A 17361-nucleotide genomic window follows, 5' to 3' on the forward strand; every position below is an offset into this window, starting at 1 on the left:
CTGGGTTCAGACACACACACACACACACACACACACACACACACACACACACACACACACACACATGGATGTACATCATTACATATTGGCAGATGCGCAACTAGGCCATATTCTTTTCACTTATGAGCACTCAAATGAGTAGTGGTTTAACATTAGAAAGCAGAGTAGTGATTGGTTTGTTGTCCTCCCACCATGTGACCACCAGAATCCTCAAAGTGCATTGACAATAATACAGGTAATGCTACTCTCATTTAGGGTTATTTGTCTAATTGATTGGTTATAATGTGGTAACGCAATGATGGATTAAGGATGCACAGAGGAAGCAAACTACGTTTGTGTTTTTGTGTCTGTTAAGGAAAGAAAAAGAAAATCGAATATCAGGATGTATAAAGAGACAGGACAAGAGAGAGTTTGACAGGTGGTAGAGTGTATATGATCATTTTAAGGTGAGAACCTTTTATTGATTTTGGCCTGTGGCACAGACCTGACTCCTTGCACAGGGACTTCACTGGACTGTTGACACAGCATGCGCTATATCACTATGTTGAACACAATTCTGACTCCTGAAGGCTAGAGTTGTGTTCAACACAATGTGTATATGCTGATCAGACGATTGCTCCAGACAGGCTGGGGCCGTAATCCAATCATTGTCCATTTATTCATTAATTTAACATAATAAATGAAAAGACCGCCAAGCATATGGATCAGTTAAAGGTAACTTTACTGTATTGTGTAAATATACAGAATCATCATCAGACATATCTTTTAAGCACCTATATTGAACAGCAATATTATCATTTCCCCCCCCCCAAAACTCCCTAGTTAAATCAACATTAGATATTATTGCAATTCCTGGAGGTATACATTTAGTATCAAAACATTGCATTTTTTACCAAAGTTGTCATTTTATGTTTTTGTGGTGCAGAAAATTATAATAACTTTCTAAACAGATAGGAAAGTTTTGTATGTGTTAAGTAAACAAAACCCTAAAAGCAAAAGGTGTTACATGAAGCTATGTTAATGCTCCTGCCCTCCCTTTCACACACAGATAAACAGACAGACAAGACAGTGGATAGGCAGTGTCTGTTGCCAGATGACCCTCCTCTGCTGGACTGCAGAGGTTCGGTTACATTTGGTCCACGTCCTTCCTGGCAGAGCACCTGCTGGCCTCACACTCGGGTCCTCACACTTACCAGTTTTTCTGATCATGAACACCTTCACTTCCACACACACTTGAGAACTGACAAATGCCAATGATCTCGAATGTTCCCTGCCCTTTCAACTACGCTATAAATGAACAGTTGGTAAAGAAACGAGCACAAATAAGGAGATAGATGAGGTTAGGGGGAGAAGCAAGGTAATCCTTCCTCACTTCCCGAGGTAATTAGGACTATGTGACGCTAAGATTTATGAGGAAGAGGCGGGGAAACAAAGAACTGTACCACCAAGAGAGAGGGTAATAGAGAAACTGCTATTTTTCTACTCTGAAGCGCCATAGAAGAGTGTGTGTTTGTGTATCTTTCTTGTGGTGGGTGAGGGCGGCCTTTTAAGCTGACAGCTTTCCAATCATTAGCCGTTGGGATTTCAGAGCTTAGCCATCAAAGCAACCCCTTCACTTAAGACAAGAAATGAAGAAAATGCAATATGCCCATTTCAATCCCCTGTCCACCTCTTTGTTCAATCTGCCAAGTATTTGTCCTCCTTATGTAGACATTCAGCTACTGTCTCTAAATGCAGTTTGTGATGGAGTGTGTTCCCACTTCCCTCTTAAATGAGTTTCCCCTCCCACCTTTCTGTTTATATGCTCAGTATATCTTGACCAGGTGTCATGTGATAATCCTCCATGTGGGGTGTCAGTGGTCCCTCGCATCTCCCGTGTGGTTAGTCTCCAGGGTCCAGAAAGAGAGGCAGGGAGGAGGCTGCAGTGTTTGTAAATGAGGTTGTAAATGCCTGAGACCATGTGTGAGAGTGTTGGAGGGGTTAAGACTGACAGCCGATGACCTCACTGTGTCAGCAGGAGGTACTGTTCAGTACATTGAATGGTGTAATGAATGAGTAACCGCTGTCACCCACTTTATTTGCAGAGGTTCTTGCTGTTTGGGTGTGAGTGTGCGCTTGTTTGTGTGGCTGATTGGTGCCGAGCTGCCAGCCTCTTGGCACACAGGAAATGGAATTGGATCACGGGAGACAGATTAAGAGAATTGCAAGAGCTCATCACATCCTGTTAAAGATGGGAGATGACTCAAGGCAAGGTCTTTCTCTCTCGTTCTCACTTTCCTTTTCCGTGTCTCGCTCCCCATCCTGCCCTGCCCATGTCCATATCCTCTCTCACTCACTCACTCTCTCCTTTGATGTCTATCGTTCTTAGGCGGTGGTTATGCATGGGGCAAGTGATCAGTGACTGGGTCTAAAACATCCTATTAAAATTAGTGTCACACACTAAATTTGTGTGAGACAGAGCGACAGGGACAGCCCCGATGATGGATAATAGATGATGGTTGTGACCTGAATAGATGGCTCCGGGGTGGTCAGATGACTTCCTCAGGAGGAGGAGTAACGAGGAGAGATCACAGGATTACCGCTCCATCACTCAGTGTTTATGGAAGCCTTACAGTGACCACAAAATAAATAGCACAGTGGCTATAGCTGAGCATAAATGTCACACACTGCATTTGTGTTTGTCTGTGTGCTTGTACAATATGTACTGAAGAAATGACACCTGCCTCTCTTTTTTTTTTAAACAATAAAAAGGGGGTTTGATGATATATCTTGCCCTCTCGCATCCTGCCTGAAGGGTGCTGTATTTGTGTGTTTATGTGTTTACTTGGGTTTATTTGGTTGCTTGGTGTCAGAGTGTATAGGGGTGGTTTCACATCCTTAGGGAAAACTGAACAAGCAGAAAGGTCGGACAAGGTTGTATCAGCAGTTCTAAGAGAGGGGAGACATTTACCCACTTCCTCTCAAATGCTCACACCATGCATTGATGCCCTGACCCCAATAGAGATGAGAGCAACTTGCTGGCAGTAAAACTTGCCCTCCACCAATGGTCCGGGAGCGGATTTCCCTGTTAATCCCAGAGTACAACCAGTTGAAGGATGATGCATCGATCTGACATGCAGTCGTCCTACACTCCTGTGCTGATTGATGTGGCCTGGCTCCTGGCTCTGTGAGCGCCTGCTCCGGTCTCTCGGCATCATGTCAAGGGAGGTCTCAGAAAAGAGCTCGACAACTGGGGGATACTTAGGAGGGGTAGAGGAAAGCAGATGAAGGTCAGAGGAACGCAGAGTGTAAGGTGAGAATAGGCTGACGGGGGAGGATAAAGCACATGGAAAGATAAGACAAGTAAATGTGAGCGGGCTACCGAAAGTGCTTCACCACTTTGTGTAAGACCAGGGGAGAATTGGCATGAGAGAGGTGTACGTGTGCGTGCGTGCGTGCGTGCGTGCGTGTGTGTGTGTGTGTACGTATGCATGTGCGTGTGCGTGTGTGTGTGTGTGTGTGTGTGTGAGGAGAAAGGCTAGGGGTGATGGGTGTGAGGGAGGGTGAGTGTTGGGGAGTGGGAACAGATTTGGGGAGGGCCGGCCAGCTGAATCCTGGTGGGGAGTGGCAAGAGTAAGCTGGCACTGCGGAGGCGGGCATATGGAGGGCAGGTTGGCACTTTGGCTGCCACCGGAGAGTGCACCTGCCGGCAGGGGGAGACTCTGCCAAAAGGAAGGGAGGGAGCAGAGAAAAGAGACAGAGAGAGAGAGAGAGAGAGAGAGAGAGAGAGAGATGGGGTGTGTTTGTGGTATGCGGTAGTGAAGCTGAATTTGGGGCTGCTGGAAATGGTCTCTGAAGATTTGGGATATTAATGAGGAGTCTAAGTGTATCAGACAACTGTGTGCCCTCTTACAGTGGAGACACATGCATGCAAGCGGACAGGTGGATACATGCAAGTGCACATGCTCACTTATTCTACAACCACTCCAACCCCTCACAGACACAGAACACACACACACACACACGCACACGCACACGCATACGTACACACACACACACACACACACACACACGCGCGCACATGCACACACACACACACACACACACACACACACACACACTTACACACACACTGGTGTTTAATTCGTCCTCAGTCTAAAATAAACCCTTTCTCCTCTCTCACCCTGTTTGTCTAAAACTAGCAGTCAGATGCACTCTACCAGCTTCCTGGTAGAAGAACAAATAAACAGCCTTAATAATCAGGATAGCATTTAAACCCTAAACTACAACACACACCCTAATTGGACTCAACTGTTTTGCTGCTAACTAGTTGTTAATTAGATGAGTGTAGTCCTCTCACTCCCTCTCGCTCTTTTCCTGTGTCATTATATGCTATGAACAAAACCCTTTCAAGTGTTTTACTAAAAAGTGCAGCGTACTGCTGTGTGTAGTGGAAAGCAAGGAGATCATTTCTGTCATTGTGACAGATGCCAGAGGAACGAGACACATGTAACACACTGAACTGGATCTGTGTGCGCAGATATGCATCTTACTTACATTTAAGCTTTTACTAATCAACGTGTTTGTGCGTTTTGGCTGCCCAACACCGACACAGATGCAGGAGCCAAAAGGCATTGCCCTCGTTAAGTCGCTGTCAGAGAGGGTTTGTAACAGCCCACTGGAGCCCATCTGTATCCTAATACACACATACAGTACACATGCACACACATATGAGTTCACGTGTGTGCTGCTGCAGTGTACATATAGAAAAATGTATTGTTTTCTTTAGCCCAAGTATGTGTGCATGTGGGTTTTCCTACAAACAGGTGTGTGTATAGGCGGGTGTCCACAAGTCTGTGCAGTAGGTGGATGGTGAAGGGCAGTGACTCCGTGCTCTGGTTTTAGCCTTGGCTGAGGATACAAGTGTTTGGGCTGCCATGTTTTCCTCTGATCTTCCTCCTCTCTTTCATCAGGAGAACCACAGAGAACAGGGCAGAGGAAGACGAAGCGGTTTAAAGGCTGGCAGCAACACCATGGCCTTGAGGTGTTATCTCTGCCCCTCACTGTGTTGGAGAGAGTGTGGATGAGATGCAGAGAGAGAGGGAGAAAGGGACTGTGGGAGTGATTGCAGCGCAGCCCACTTCTGTTTTTTTTTTTTTTTTTTCTTCCTGTATGGAGCAGGATGGTTAGCAGATGGTCTTGTTACCAGCAAAATGAAAATGAACGCAGTAAAATTTGCTTGTGTTAATTTCTCATCTCCCAGGTGAGACGGTGAGCACTCGCATACACAGACCAGCGCACTTGCACGTTTACACACATATCGCGGATACACATGCAAGCATGGCCCTGCCCTGTTGGCTTTAAACACACACCATCTGCATGCGGAGAAAGTGTGTCGGAGGAGTGTGAAGCGTGTGCTTGGCTTCAGGAATGTGTTTCCAATGTTCATAGCCATAGCTTATGTTGCTTTGGAATGTAAAGTGTTACCAAACACTTCATGTATCAGTCATCAGTAACTCAGTTGTCCAAAGACAGAGGGTGTTTTGAGGGCAGACTGACAGAGCTAAAAAGAGGGCTGAATTGGCAATTAGAGGCAAAGGGAAGCAAGGGAATCTGTGCTAACAGGGAGGAGGAGATGGCATGTTCATCCGCAGATGAAGACTAAATCCTTTCATTCTCTCCTCATCTTCCCTCCCTCCTTCCCCAGCTTGCTTCGCAGTGAGATGAGAGCTTCTGCTTTGTAACGTCTGCTTCTCCATGTTTGTGTGTAGCAAGGATCCGGACTAGTCCATAGCTTATCCCTCCGAGTGTGTGTGTTCTGCAGGGATAGAAGCGCCTTAGCCTCCCTTATCGTCTTACTGTAGGGTGCTCGCTATTGCTGTTTGAATCCGCAGGGAGAAAGAAAGTGATGAAGGGAGGGAGAGTGAGAGTGAGAAAAACATACCTACACTAAGTGTAAAATATCATAATCTTTACTTTCATTTGCAGTGATTCAGAGACACCACGCCTTTGTTTCTAGATGATGATTGCTGCTCTAGCATGGTCCTTGTACATTTTTGTTGAGCTCAATAGGGGACTGACATTGTTATAGCTTTTTTTTCCTGTGGTCGTTCTCTTTATCAGCCAAGTTAATTCAATGTTTCAAAGAAATACATTGAGATGGAAGGTAAGAAAGAGAGCTGGCAGATTTAAAAAAAAAAAAAAAATGGCTGCACTGACTGGAAGGTAGATGCTTCACTGCTAATAGGCCTTCAATATTCAATGAAATGAAACGAGTGGTGGATGAAGAGGGAGGAAAAGAGGAAGTACGGAGAACGTGCTTAAAGAAATTCCTTTTGCCGTTTTTTTTCTAACCGTCTTTGACCATCTCCTTTTTATGCCGCAAAGAACGTGATAAAGAGAACCCCTTAACCTATACACCACATGCAAACAACATATGCAGTCGATGTTCCCTGGTACTGTGCATGATCTCTCCCTGCCTTTGTGAAAAATGAATGCAGATGGACTTACCTTGGAGCTCTTGCTACCGTGCTAACATGGCTATATACTGTATAAAGGTTTGATTCCCACAGGGAGAGGCGATGCCAGAATGTTTGGACACTGATGGTACTGCAGTGTGCTTTGGATAAACTCGAATGGCATACAGTATGTCACACTCATATGTATGTATAACACGCACTTGCACATTTGTGTCTTTGTGGTATTAATACGAAGCCACCATACTGCCCACGCAGTCCTTGGACGTGAATGAAATGAGTCATATGTGACGACGCGCTTCACAAATACACCACACAGAGTACATATGTTCCCCTTAATGTATAAAACACTCCTGCATATATTGCGCACGTCAGCACAGAGCAACTTCGGGTCCTACCTCACTGTTTGTTGCACACAAACCACTGGCTAAAAAAAAGTGATTTATATATACTCAACAAACACACACATCTACCACATCTCCTGTTGCTCTTTGTGGTGGGTTGCAGGTCTTGGTTGAGTCCTTGATGTGTTCAGAAGAGTGATGATGAGCTTAATGCAGTCTGTCCCGGACGTGACCACCACATTAATATAGTACTAATACAACGCTTTGTCAGCTGCATGCTAATCGCTGCCACACGCTTTCTCATGCTCTCTCTCTTTTTCTCATACAGTCTATTGTTGTGAGACATGTAAGACAGCGAGGTGAGAGAAGACAGGCTGACTGGAGTTAATCCGTTGACTGTCGCACCACCACCTTCATCATTTTTTTTTTTTTATTAATTTTGTATCAAAGAGAAACAATTACGGCAACGCCAGAGATTGTGCAAGAATGCAGTTTTGACTGGAAAAACCAGCCTGACTTCAACTTGTTCCATGATTTCACAATCAGTTAACACTAATAGCACTGAGAATATGTAGAAAGAAATCAGACAGCTGTCCAACCTGGAGTTCTAGCAGTTACCAGCTATCTTGCAACTTTTTGAGGAGGTGCATCTCAGCTGCAATGTTACCTTTTCTGCTCCAGAACAACTTGACTGAACATTTTAATTTGACTTTAGCACTTGTAATGCCACTTAAAAAAAGGGGGGGGGGGGAAACACAAAAAAAACCTCCACCTGCTCATCCCACCAGACACAACCACATCTCAACCTGCATGGATAAACAAGGCCACTTCAAAGCAGCTCGGTGCCCGTGCCAGCCCGCCTAAGAGAACGATAGGGAGGGAGGAACTGCAATACTGGACTGAATCAGGAGGGAGGGGGTGTGTAGGCATGACTGCTATTAATGGGCTAATAATGTATTTTGCTGTTTTGGCAGTTGTGAAAAGGGTGAAGGGGGGTAGAGGGTAGAGGAAAAGGGGTTGACAGCGTGTCACGGCTGGTTAAAAGCAAACTGGGAGAAGACAGAAAGGCCTTGTTTGCTGGGCTAAATGCTGTAAATAACATCAGAGAGTGCAGCTAAATGGAAATCAATGCAATTACCCTTTTAGCATGGGCTTGAACTCACCCTGGCTCCTGCGAAATCTCTCTCTCCCTACCTTTTTTTAAAAAAAACGTCCTGTACTTTTACCACTATATATACAGTGGGTACGGAAAGTATTCAGACCCCTTTAAATTTTTCACTCTTTGTTTCATTGCAGCCATTTGCTAAAATCAAAAAAGTTCATTTTATTTCTCATTAATGTACACTCAGCACCCCATCTTGACAGAAAAAAACAGAAATGTAGAAATTTGTGCAAATTTATTAAAAAAGAAAAACTGAAATATCACATGGTCATAAGTATTCAGACCCTTTGCTGTGACATTCATATTTAACTCACATGCTGTCCATTTCTTCTGATCCTCCTTGAGATGGTTCTGCTCCTTCATTGGAGTCCAGCTGTGTTTAATTAAACTGATTGGACTTGATTAGGAAAGGCACACACCTGTCTATATAAGACCTTACAGCTCACAGTGCATGTCAGAGCAATTGAGAATCATGAGGTCGAAGGAACTGTCCAAGGAGCTCAGAGACAGAATTGTGGCAAGGCACAGATCTGGCCAAGGTTACAAAATAATTTCTGCAGCACTCAAGGTTCCTAAGAGCACAGTGGCCTCCATAATCCTTAAATGGAAGAAGTTTGGGACGACCAGAACTCTTCCTAGACCTGGCCGTCCAGCCAAATTGAGCAATCGTGGGAGAAGAGCCTTGGTGAGAGAGGTAAAGAAGAACCCAAAGATCACTGTGGCTGAGCTCCAGAGATGCAGTAGGGAGATGGGAGAAAGTTCCACAAAGTCAACTATCACTGCAGCCCTCCACCAGTCGGGGCTTTATGGCAGAGTGGCCCGACGGAAGCTTCTCCTCAGTGCAAGACATATGAAAGCCCGCATAGAGTTTGCCAAAAAAAACACATGAAGGACTCCCAGACTATGAGAAATAAGATTCTCTGGTCTGATGAGACCAAGATTGAACTTTTTGGCGTTAATTCTAAGCGGTATGTGTGGAGAAAACCAGGCACTGCTCATCACCTGCCCAATACAATCCCAACAGTGAAACATGGTGGTGGCAGCATCATGCTATGGGGGTGTTTTTCAGCTGCAGGGACAGGACGACTGGTTGCAATTGAAGGAAAGATGAATGCGGCCAAGTACAGAGATATCCTGGAAGAAAACCTCTTCCAGAGTGCTCTGGACCTCAGACTGGGCCGAAGGTTCACCTTCCAACAAGACAATGACCCTAAGCACACAGCTAAAATAACAAAGGAGTGGCTTCGGAACAACTCTGTGACCATTCTTGACTGGCCCAGCCAGAGCCCTGACCTAAACCCAATTGAGCATCTCTGGAGAGACCTGAAAATGGCTGTCCACCAACGTTCACCATCCAACCTGATGGAACTGGAGAGGATCTGCAAGGAAGAATGGCAGAGGATCCCCAAATCCAGGTGTGAAAAGCTTGTTGCATCATTCCCAAGAAGACTCATGGCTGTACTAGCTCAAAAGGGTGCTTCTACTCAATACTGAGCAAAGGTCTGAATACTTATGACCATGTGATATTTCAGTTTTTCTTTCTTAATAAATTTGCACAAATTTCTACATTTCTGTTTTTTTCTGTCAAGATGGGGTGCTGAGTGTACATTAATGAGAAATAAAATGAACTTTTTTGATTTTAGCAAATGGCTGCAATGAAACAAAGAGTGAAAAATTTAAAGGGGTCTGAATACTTTCCGTACCCACTATATATATATATATATAAATATATATCAATGTGCTCTATACATTTATGTCTGCCAGAAAGATTTGAGAAATGGCACTTCAAATTTAACAGTGTGTGTATATTAAGAATTTTTCTGTAAGGACAATTTAAGTGAACATGCTGGGTTGTCCCTGTTAACCGCACTGCAAGTATAATGATTTTGTTTAGATTTGCATAACCCCCTTAATGACCCCTATTTGAATACCTAGCAATTGCAGGGGGAGATTATGCTGTTAAGTGGTAAGTCATAATTAGATAAATAATTGGTTTGGCTATCATCATCCTGGTGCCATCTGTTTGAGGGTACGTGGGTTTGTGGGGGGTGAGTGAGAGGAAGGGGAGTGAGTGTGTGCAAGAGGGCGGGGATAATGGAAAAGATCCAGGGTATTTATGGATTATGTTTTCATTTTAAAAAAGTGATACAAAAGTCACAAACAGATTGTCCTTGTAGTTTTGCATTACACTCGCAACTCTTCTTTCTCACTGAAATGGGTCGCACATGTTTAACACCTTCCAAATCAAAAACAAGAGATATCTCTCAGAGACACCTCAAAGTCCTTGTTTACATTAAAGTATTCAGAGCTAACGGCTGGTTCATCTGCATAATTGCTTTGTTTTTTTGTCTATTGTATTGCGACCTACTGTGCTAAAGTGCCACTGTTTGCTGTGCTGTCTGTTAGAATGAGTTTGCATAAACTCACTGGTAGCATGTATATGTAAAAAGCACCCAGAGTCTTTGCTGTGCACCTCTTCTGTCTTCCATATTCTTCCTTTCTTCACAGCCACATACGAGCACATCTGCTGCTGCCTCACATGCATGCTTGTCTCCGTCTGTGCTGATCCTGACTCTGTCCTTTCCCCACTTTCTATTCGGATGTGTTCTCTCATTTCCTTTCTCCCTTCCTCTCTCTAAATCCCCTCCTTTATTTTTCCCTTATGCCGTAAACATCAGAGTAAAATAGTAATTTCTGTAACCTCTTATTGTGCCTTCACCCCTTTCTTCCTTTTGCTTTCTCTCTGTCAGAGAATAAAATTGTTATTCTGGTGCTTCTCTCTGCTTCTGTATTGAACAGGCAGTAAGGCTTCATCTCTACAATGATAGCGCGGTGGGGACAATTTGATCTAATTAGCCGCTGAGGTACTGCCCATAAAGATTCAACTCTTAACTAACTGCTGCTGCACTTAGAGCGAGACCTGAATCGAGGTCAAAATGTACAGTAGAATAATAAACGTCAGTACAGTGAGTGTAGAAGTGTTTATTCACATATTTATATGTATACTGTATGTAACTTGTTAGTGCTGTATGTCTGGGCAATGTGCATAGAAGGGTTAGGAGTGTCTGCGTGCCTTCTACATTCTCAGTGACAGCTCACAATTAGCTTTTACTGGCGCGGCTAATAGAGAAGTGTACATTGTTAATTATGTCACAGTTGCGGGGTGGGAAGGTGGAATACATTTGAATAATGGGAGGAATGATATAACAGCAGGCTTATAAAAAATTCCTTAGCCCTTTTGTATGCGTAATGAAAGGTGTCTGTATGTTTGTGTCCACTCCGACCCAGGTGCCTGTCTAACATTCATAAAGATAAAACACGCGAGCTGTAGCACACATTTACCAAACCCCCCTCCCACACACACAGACACATCCTCTCTCTCTTTCACACACACACACACACACACACACACACACACACACACACACACACACACACACACACACACACACACACACACACACACACACAGGCGTGAGAGACAGAGGGTATGTATGAGTAGTGCACTCGTGCCTGGTTTTCCAGATCAATGATGTGTGGCTGGGTGATCGATGTGAGGGCTTAGCAGAGTGGAGAGAGCTAATGGGCAGGTCAGCGGCTCAGACACATCCTGGCTCCCCCTGCCTATTACCACCACGTCTGTTAATAGGCCTCACCACACTCCCCTGTTGCTCACACACACACGCACACACACACACACACACACACACACACACACACACACACACACACACACACACAGAGACACCCATAGTAGGAGGATAGTGAGGAGAGAACACAGCCAAGCATGCTCACTCCACAAACCTCCTCCGTACACTCTCTGTTTTAACCCAAGTCCCTTTCACACATTTTTATTCCGTAGTTTTATTTCCCCGTTCTCCTCTGTGGCCTTTGTCCTGTTGTAACGGTAAGCCTTTGGAACCACGGCATATGGTGCTGCATGTCGATGTTTGTAAATAGGGGGAGGGGCAGATAAGCAGCATATTTACAGCCATGTAAAGTAAATATGAGAGAGATTACTGTGCAACCCTCATTTAATCTCCTCAAAGTCTACTCGATCACACAGAGGCCGAAAGACAGCCCATCCCTGAATTTCTAATTGGCTGAAGCACACTTGAGTGGCTTGTGATAGGTCCTGTGAGGCTGTTACTCAGTGTGTGTCTGCTGAGTCTCCATCACTGACTGGACTGTGTAAACCAGTTGTACAGTTTACACTGGTAGTGCTTTGTTTGGCTCTGAATCATTGCTGAAAGCAAACATGCAGTCTTCAAACGGCTAGAAGTTTAATATGTTACAATTTTTTGGTGTTGTTAGTTTTTTGCTTTTTTGTTGTTGTTGTTGTTGTTATCTTTGGAAGTGTCATTTAAAAATGTTTACATGGGGAAATGGTTGTTTGGCCAGTTTTTGGTTTTAAAGATTGACATTTATTTAATCTTTAAAATGTCAATCTTTAATCTTTATGGGAAAATATCACAATACTATACTCTTTTTTTTAAGGACTATGGAGGATATGGGTCAATTAATTTTGGGTTTATCTTGAATTGATTTGCATTAGATTACTTTTGTCTAATAATATAATCTGATAAATAAGTGCATATTCCTGTTGGTTGCAGAGAGACAAAACCCTAAATCAGTATGGTTTTCGACTAAATGTAGAGCTGAAACAACCACTCACTTATTTGCTGAAAAATAGCTGGAAAGTATTTAGCTATCTCGTGAAATCATATTAACAATCAATCAAATAATCAATAAATATATATATATATTTTTATCAGAAATAATCATTAGTTGCAGCTTTAGAGTCTCTTTCTGCTTCTACTGAAAATGTACACCATTATGCATGCGTGTGGGACAGCTGTGTAGTAAACATAGAGTGGTGACACAGTGATGACAGCAAGTCAGTCTGTGAGGTAAATAACAGTCTGGGTATATTTCTCTTTTCTTTCTCTGTCTTTCCATCTATCCATCTCTCTGTCTCGTTCTCAACGTGTCACTTTGTGCAGACCCTCTTCTGTCTTCACTGTGGCATCTGATCTGCATGTTAATTACCTCTCCCGCCTTAATTTAATATCTGGCTGGGAAGAATGTGGAACACACACCCCAGAGGTATAGCATATGCCCTCCAGCCCTCACTCACACATGCACATGTGCTCGTACATCCACAGACATATGCAAAGCCTCATGATTTTCTTCCACATTTTTTTTTTTGTGCTTGCTTAGATTGCTGTTTGCTGAGGTTTTGTGTGGGTGATGGAAATAGGAGGCGAGGCCTAGGGTAGTCTGGATTATAAACTCAGACCCAGTCAGAGTGTCCACAGGGACGGCTGAAGTCTTTTCTAGTGCATCCACTCTGAGCGTGTCTCCCTATGGCGAAGGCTAAAAGAGCTGCCACTTGTCGTCAGCATGATGGAGGTTAGGCAGGAGGGGAGGGGGAGTTTGTGCCATTTGTCTTTGAAAGGAGTGAGGGAGTTCAAAAAGGAAGTGATGGAGCCCTACTTTTTAGATGCTTAGGGGGAAGCAAGCGTGGTTTCACAGTGCTAGGCAGTTCTTCCACCAGACGCCACTTTCCACTACCAGTATGGACACATGTGCGCACGTTGTGTATGCACTTTAGAGCAGGAGTGAGTTGTGAGTTCACAAGGTGTGTGATTCCATCATAGCTCTAATAATTAGAACCATTATTATTAAAACCCCTCACCCATCACACACACACACACACACACACACACACACACACACACACACACACACACACACACACACACACACACACACACGCTCTCTCGCTCCCTCTCTCAGCCATGCAACAAGGCTGTGTCTCTTGTGGCTGATAGATTGTAATGAATGTAACAGCAGTCAGATCCTTCAAAAGCCTCTCAAAAGCTTAAGCCCCTTTATTAAATTAAGCTAACGATGCCTAAGGCCAGGTCCGCCGCTGACAGTGAGAGAGAGAGAGAGAGAGATGGGGAGCTGGAGAGGTGGTGCATAGGGAAGTAAAGGCTGCAGAGAACAGGAGGAGGTGCAGGGGGAGGCGATGTTAGGAGCAAGTGTGTGAAATGGCATGTAGTCAAATCAATGAGGGACGGTAGGAATGGGGGACGTTTAGTATCAAAGGAAGAAGGTGGAGGAGGTTAAGCAGAAAGGCTGGTGAAAGAAGACAGGAGGAGAAGAAGAAGAATACCCTGCAGACTTCTATAGTTATACAGCAGTACACCTGCAGCCGAGAGGAGGAATAGTAATTACATAAAAACTCATTGTGGGAGACTCAGTGCAAATGTATAACTGTTGAAGAAAACATAAATGTTTAACCACTCTGTGGAGTTTTGAAATGGAGCAAGCAGTTTGAAGCTGGTTTTCACACTGGTTTTGGTCATATGTTAATTACACTGTGTGCTAAATGCCAAATCTTTGTTCTTCTGTGCAGTGAGTGGGAGAAAAGTGGCACAAATAGAAGCAGCATGTGTACAGTAGATGTTAAATCATGCATTTTGGAGCATATGTACCTGTACTGTTTATCTTCATGAGCTTCTATTTGTGTCTTGTAGGCTTGTCCTTGATTAAAAGAATTATTCAGCAACTAATAGTCGCAATATTTCTTGACAAATGTATTAGTTGATGTAATTCAAAATATTTTTTTGGCTACATCTGTTCCTCCACTGATTAATGCAGTCACTCTGAGGAATCTGGTCCTTATTAAACATATTTATGAATATTATTGTAATGCCAGAGATTGGGCAATTATTTTCAAGTAAAGATTTATCCCTGACAGCAATGACTAATCACCAGAAACGACTAAAGACTAATAGCTCATTACTGATTAGTGATAAAGACCATAAAAATTACTAATTGACAAAAAAATTCTGAGTCAGCTAAGATATTTTAATACCTTAATGACTAATTATTTGACTAATTAAACAGAAGGGGGATCCCTCAGTGTCGAGAGCTGTCATGTGTACAGCCAGCAGGCACATCAAAAGCTGAGGTCTCGGTGCTGCATCGTTAGTCAGGATACCTTGTCTACCTGCTCCCTCGCTTGCTCGCTCGGTCAAGTAGAGGTGAGCGATACACTATCACTTGGATGAAAGACAAGACACGCGTTTCACAAATGCACACACACACACACACACACACACACACACACACACACACATGTACTTTATTCACATGCAAGAAGGATGCTGTATGTGTTAGGTAGTGCTTTTCTGTTCTCTGCAGTTCCTTTTGTTAGTGCACAGAAGTGGACCCTAGCAGGAGACACATGAAACGCAATTAGGGCTTGTTTTTGATCCAATTTATCCAGCAATCAACAATTTACAGCACAATGTGCAAAAGGTCTCATCCCACTTCCTCCCCAGTCATCACCTGCTTAAGCCTTTTTTTCACCCTTGGCACTGGGAGAAAACCCTGTCTTTGCTGCTTACAAGTGTGGCTTTGATTTTACAGCCTGTGCAGTCGCTGGTATCTAATCCACAGTAAAACCATTGATAAGCCAGATAGGGAAGAGGCTGTCGGCTGAGGCTTCTGTGTGCTTTTAGTGGTTGGCTGTCCCCTTGTGGACGCTTGCTGGAATTACTCTCTCCCGTTTTATTAACATACTGTACATGCAAAGCAAAAAAGGAGGGTAATTCTGTAAATCTGTTGTTATAGCAAACAGTGATTAAACTTTAATATTAATCCAGATAAAAAGTGTTCCTTATGTAATGATTAAGTCGAATGATAATCTTGTACCATTGGAGATGCATTTTAGGTATACCTCCAGAACTGTCCAGACATTTGATGGTTAACTCAATTTCTGTTAGATGGTACCTTTACAAATCTGTAGAAAATGTGTTTTTTGATCAAAGAATTAAATAATATAAACACACTGAGTCCTAATTGTCTGGACCACTGTTCAGATTACTGCAGTTCCAATCAAATAGCCTATGCTTTTGATTGAAGTTAAATAAGAAAAAAAATCATGTTAAAAAATATTAAAACCAAGTGAACAAACACCAATAATTAATGTTATCTGCCAACAAATAGATGCAATACAGATGTTATTTTAAATAATTTATAATATTTGATGAATATGCAGGATAAATTGATTTTTTTTTTTTTTTTTGTATCCTGTCATATTGAAGAAGTTTGTTGCAGATTTCCTTGTAGTGTTTTTGAACGAACAGGAAGTAACTCTCCATCCTGGTCGAGGATGGATGGGACATTCTTTATCCTACTGGGATGACAATGCGGGGTCAGCCCTGCGGGCCGGGGGGCGTGACGGGGAGGGAGCAGGTGCTTGTACCCCCCGCCCCCTCCTGACTTGTCTCCCTTTCTGTCTGTCTGTCCGGCCCCTGCCGGAGAGGAAGCTCCACCTCCCGGCTCCCAGCAGCCGGCCGCCTCTCTCCTCCTCTCCCCGGCGCTCTGCTCTGCTGTGCTCCGTCCCTGTGGCCTCGCTTAGGCGTCGGAGCTTCCTGCGTGACAACAAAAGTGCAGTCTCTGTTGTCGACGGAGGGATGGATCCGCGTTTTCACCGCTAACGGAGGGAGGAAATTTACTCATTTATAAACACTGGAATAACCCATACTTGTTTGCGGTGAGTGATTGTGTGTAAATCTGTAGTTGTGTTTTTAAAACCCGGAGGTTGTTTGTGTAAACGAGCGAGCATACGGCGGGGTTTTTGTTGAGGAAGTCATTACTATATCGAGGAAACGGGTGCTAGTTTTTTTTTTTTTTTCTCTTTTTTTTCTCGAAGGTCGGTGCCGAGCCCTTGTGTATGTAGCCTTCGCGTGTGCGCGCGCGTGCTTTTTGTGTGTGCGTGCTAATGTGTGAAGAGAGAGAGAGACGAGAAAGGCGAGAGAGTCACAGAAAGAGAAAGAAGGAGCCGGTCCGGTGCGTCCAGGTAGACTATAAGCTTTCATATCAATTATTGTTTACACACACCGTATTGTTAAGGGATTTCATATAATCGTGTTTTTAAAATGCAGATTAGCCTGGGGAGGAGGGGGGGGGGGGTCTGAAAAGAATAGCGGGCGACCCCCACCCCCTCAAATTAACTTCTTGTAACATTGTTACCGGCGCACTGTAGTGATTATTATGTAAAGCAAAAAAAAAAAAAAACCCCGGAGGGTTTCTGCGTTAAGCCATTAACGCTCACTGTAGATCCGTCAGCCGATGTAAAACCGTGTTGTTGGCTGTACTTAGTTCGACGTCTCCAGTCAGACTGGCTCCTTTCAAATTATTGTCTGGTCTGGCTTGCTCCTTCAGAGCGGGGAAGTCTGTTCTTGGAGAGAGAGAGAGAGAGAAAAAAAAAAAGGGGGTATTTCCTCTGTGCAAATGTGACTGTGACACGTTTTGACCATTTGGTGCCCCCCCCCCTGGGTGAAGGATCTGACCCTCGGTGTAAGTGTCCGTGTCCGCGTGC

The 17361-nt window shown here is 43.8% G+C and overlaps 1 protein-coding gene across 3 annotated transcripts in view; it reads left to right on the top strand.

Annotated features, from left to right (window-relative positions):
• gse1b (Gse1 coiled-coil protein b) overlaps positions 1 to 17361 on the top strand; it is a 171519-nt gene that overhangs the window by 106987 nt on the left and 47171 nt on the right. The window contains exon 1 of one of the 3 annotated variants that reach the window (XM_069174625.1): positions 16286 to 16533. The exons of the other annotated variants lie outside the window; for them this stretch is intronic. The gene's annotated coding sequence lies outside the window, so the exon portion shown is untranslated. Of the gene's footprint in view, positions 1 to 16285; positions 16534 to 17361 lie in introns of those variants that run through there. 3 annotated transcript variants of the gene reach the window in all.

This window comes from Embiotoca jacksoni, unplaced genomic scaffold, assembly GCF_022577435.1.
Source record: "Embiotoca jacksoni isolate LCO1_2020_lvr unplaced genomic scaffold, fEmbJac1.0.p SCAF_6, whole genome shotgun sequence".
Taxonomy (NCBI): domain Eukaryota; kingdom Metazoa; phylum Chordata; class Actinopteri; family Embiotocidae; genus Embiotoca; species Embiotoca jacksoni.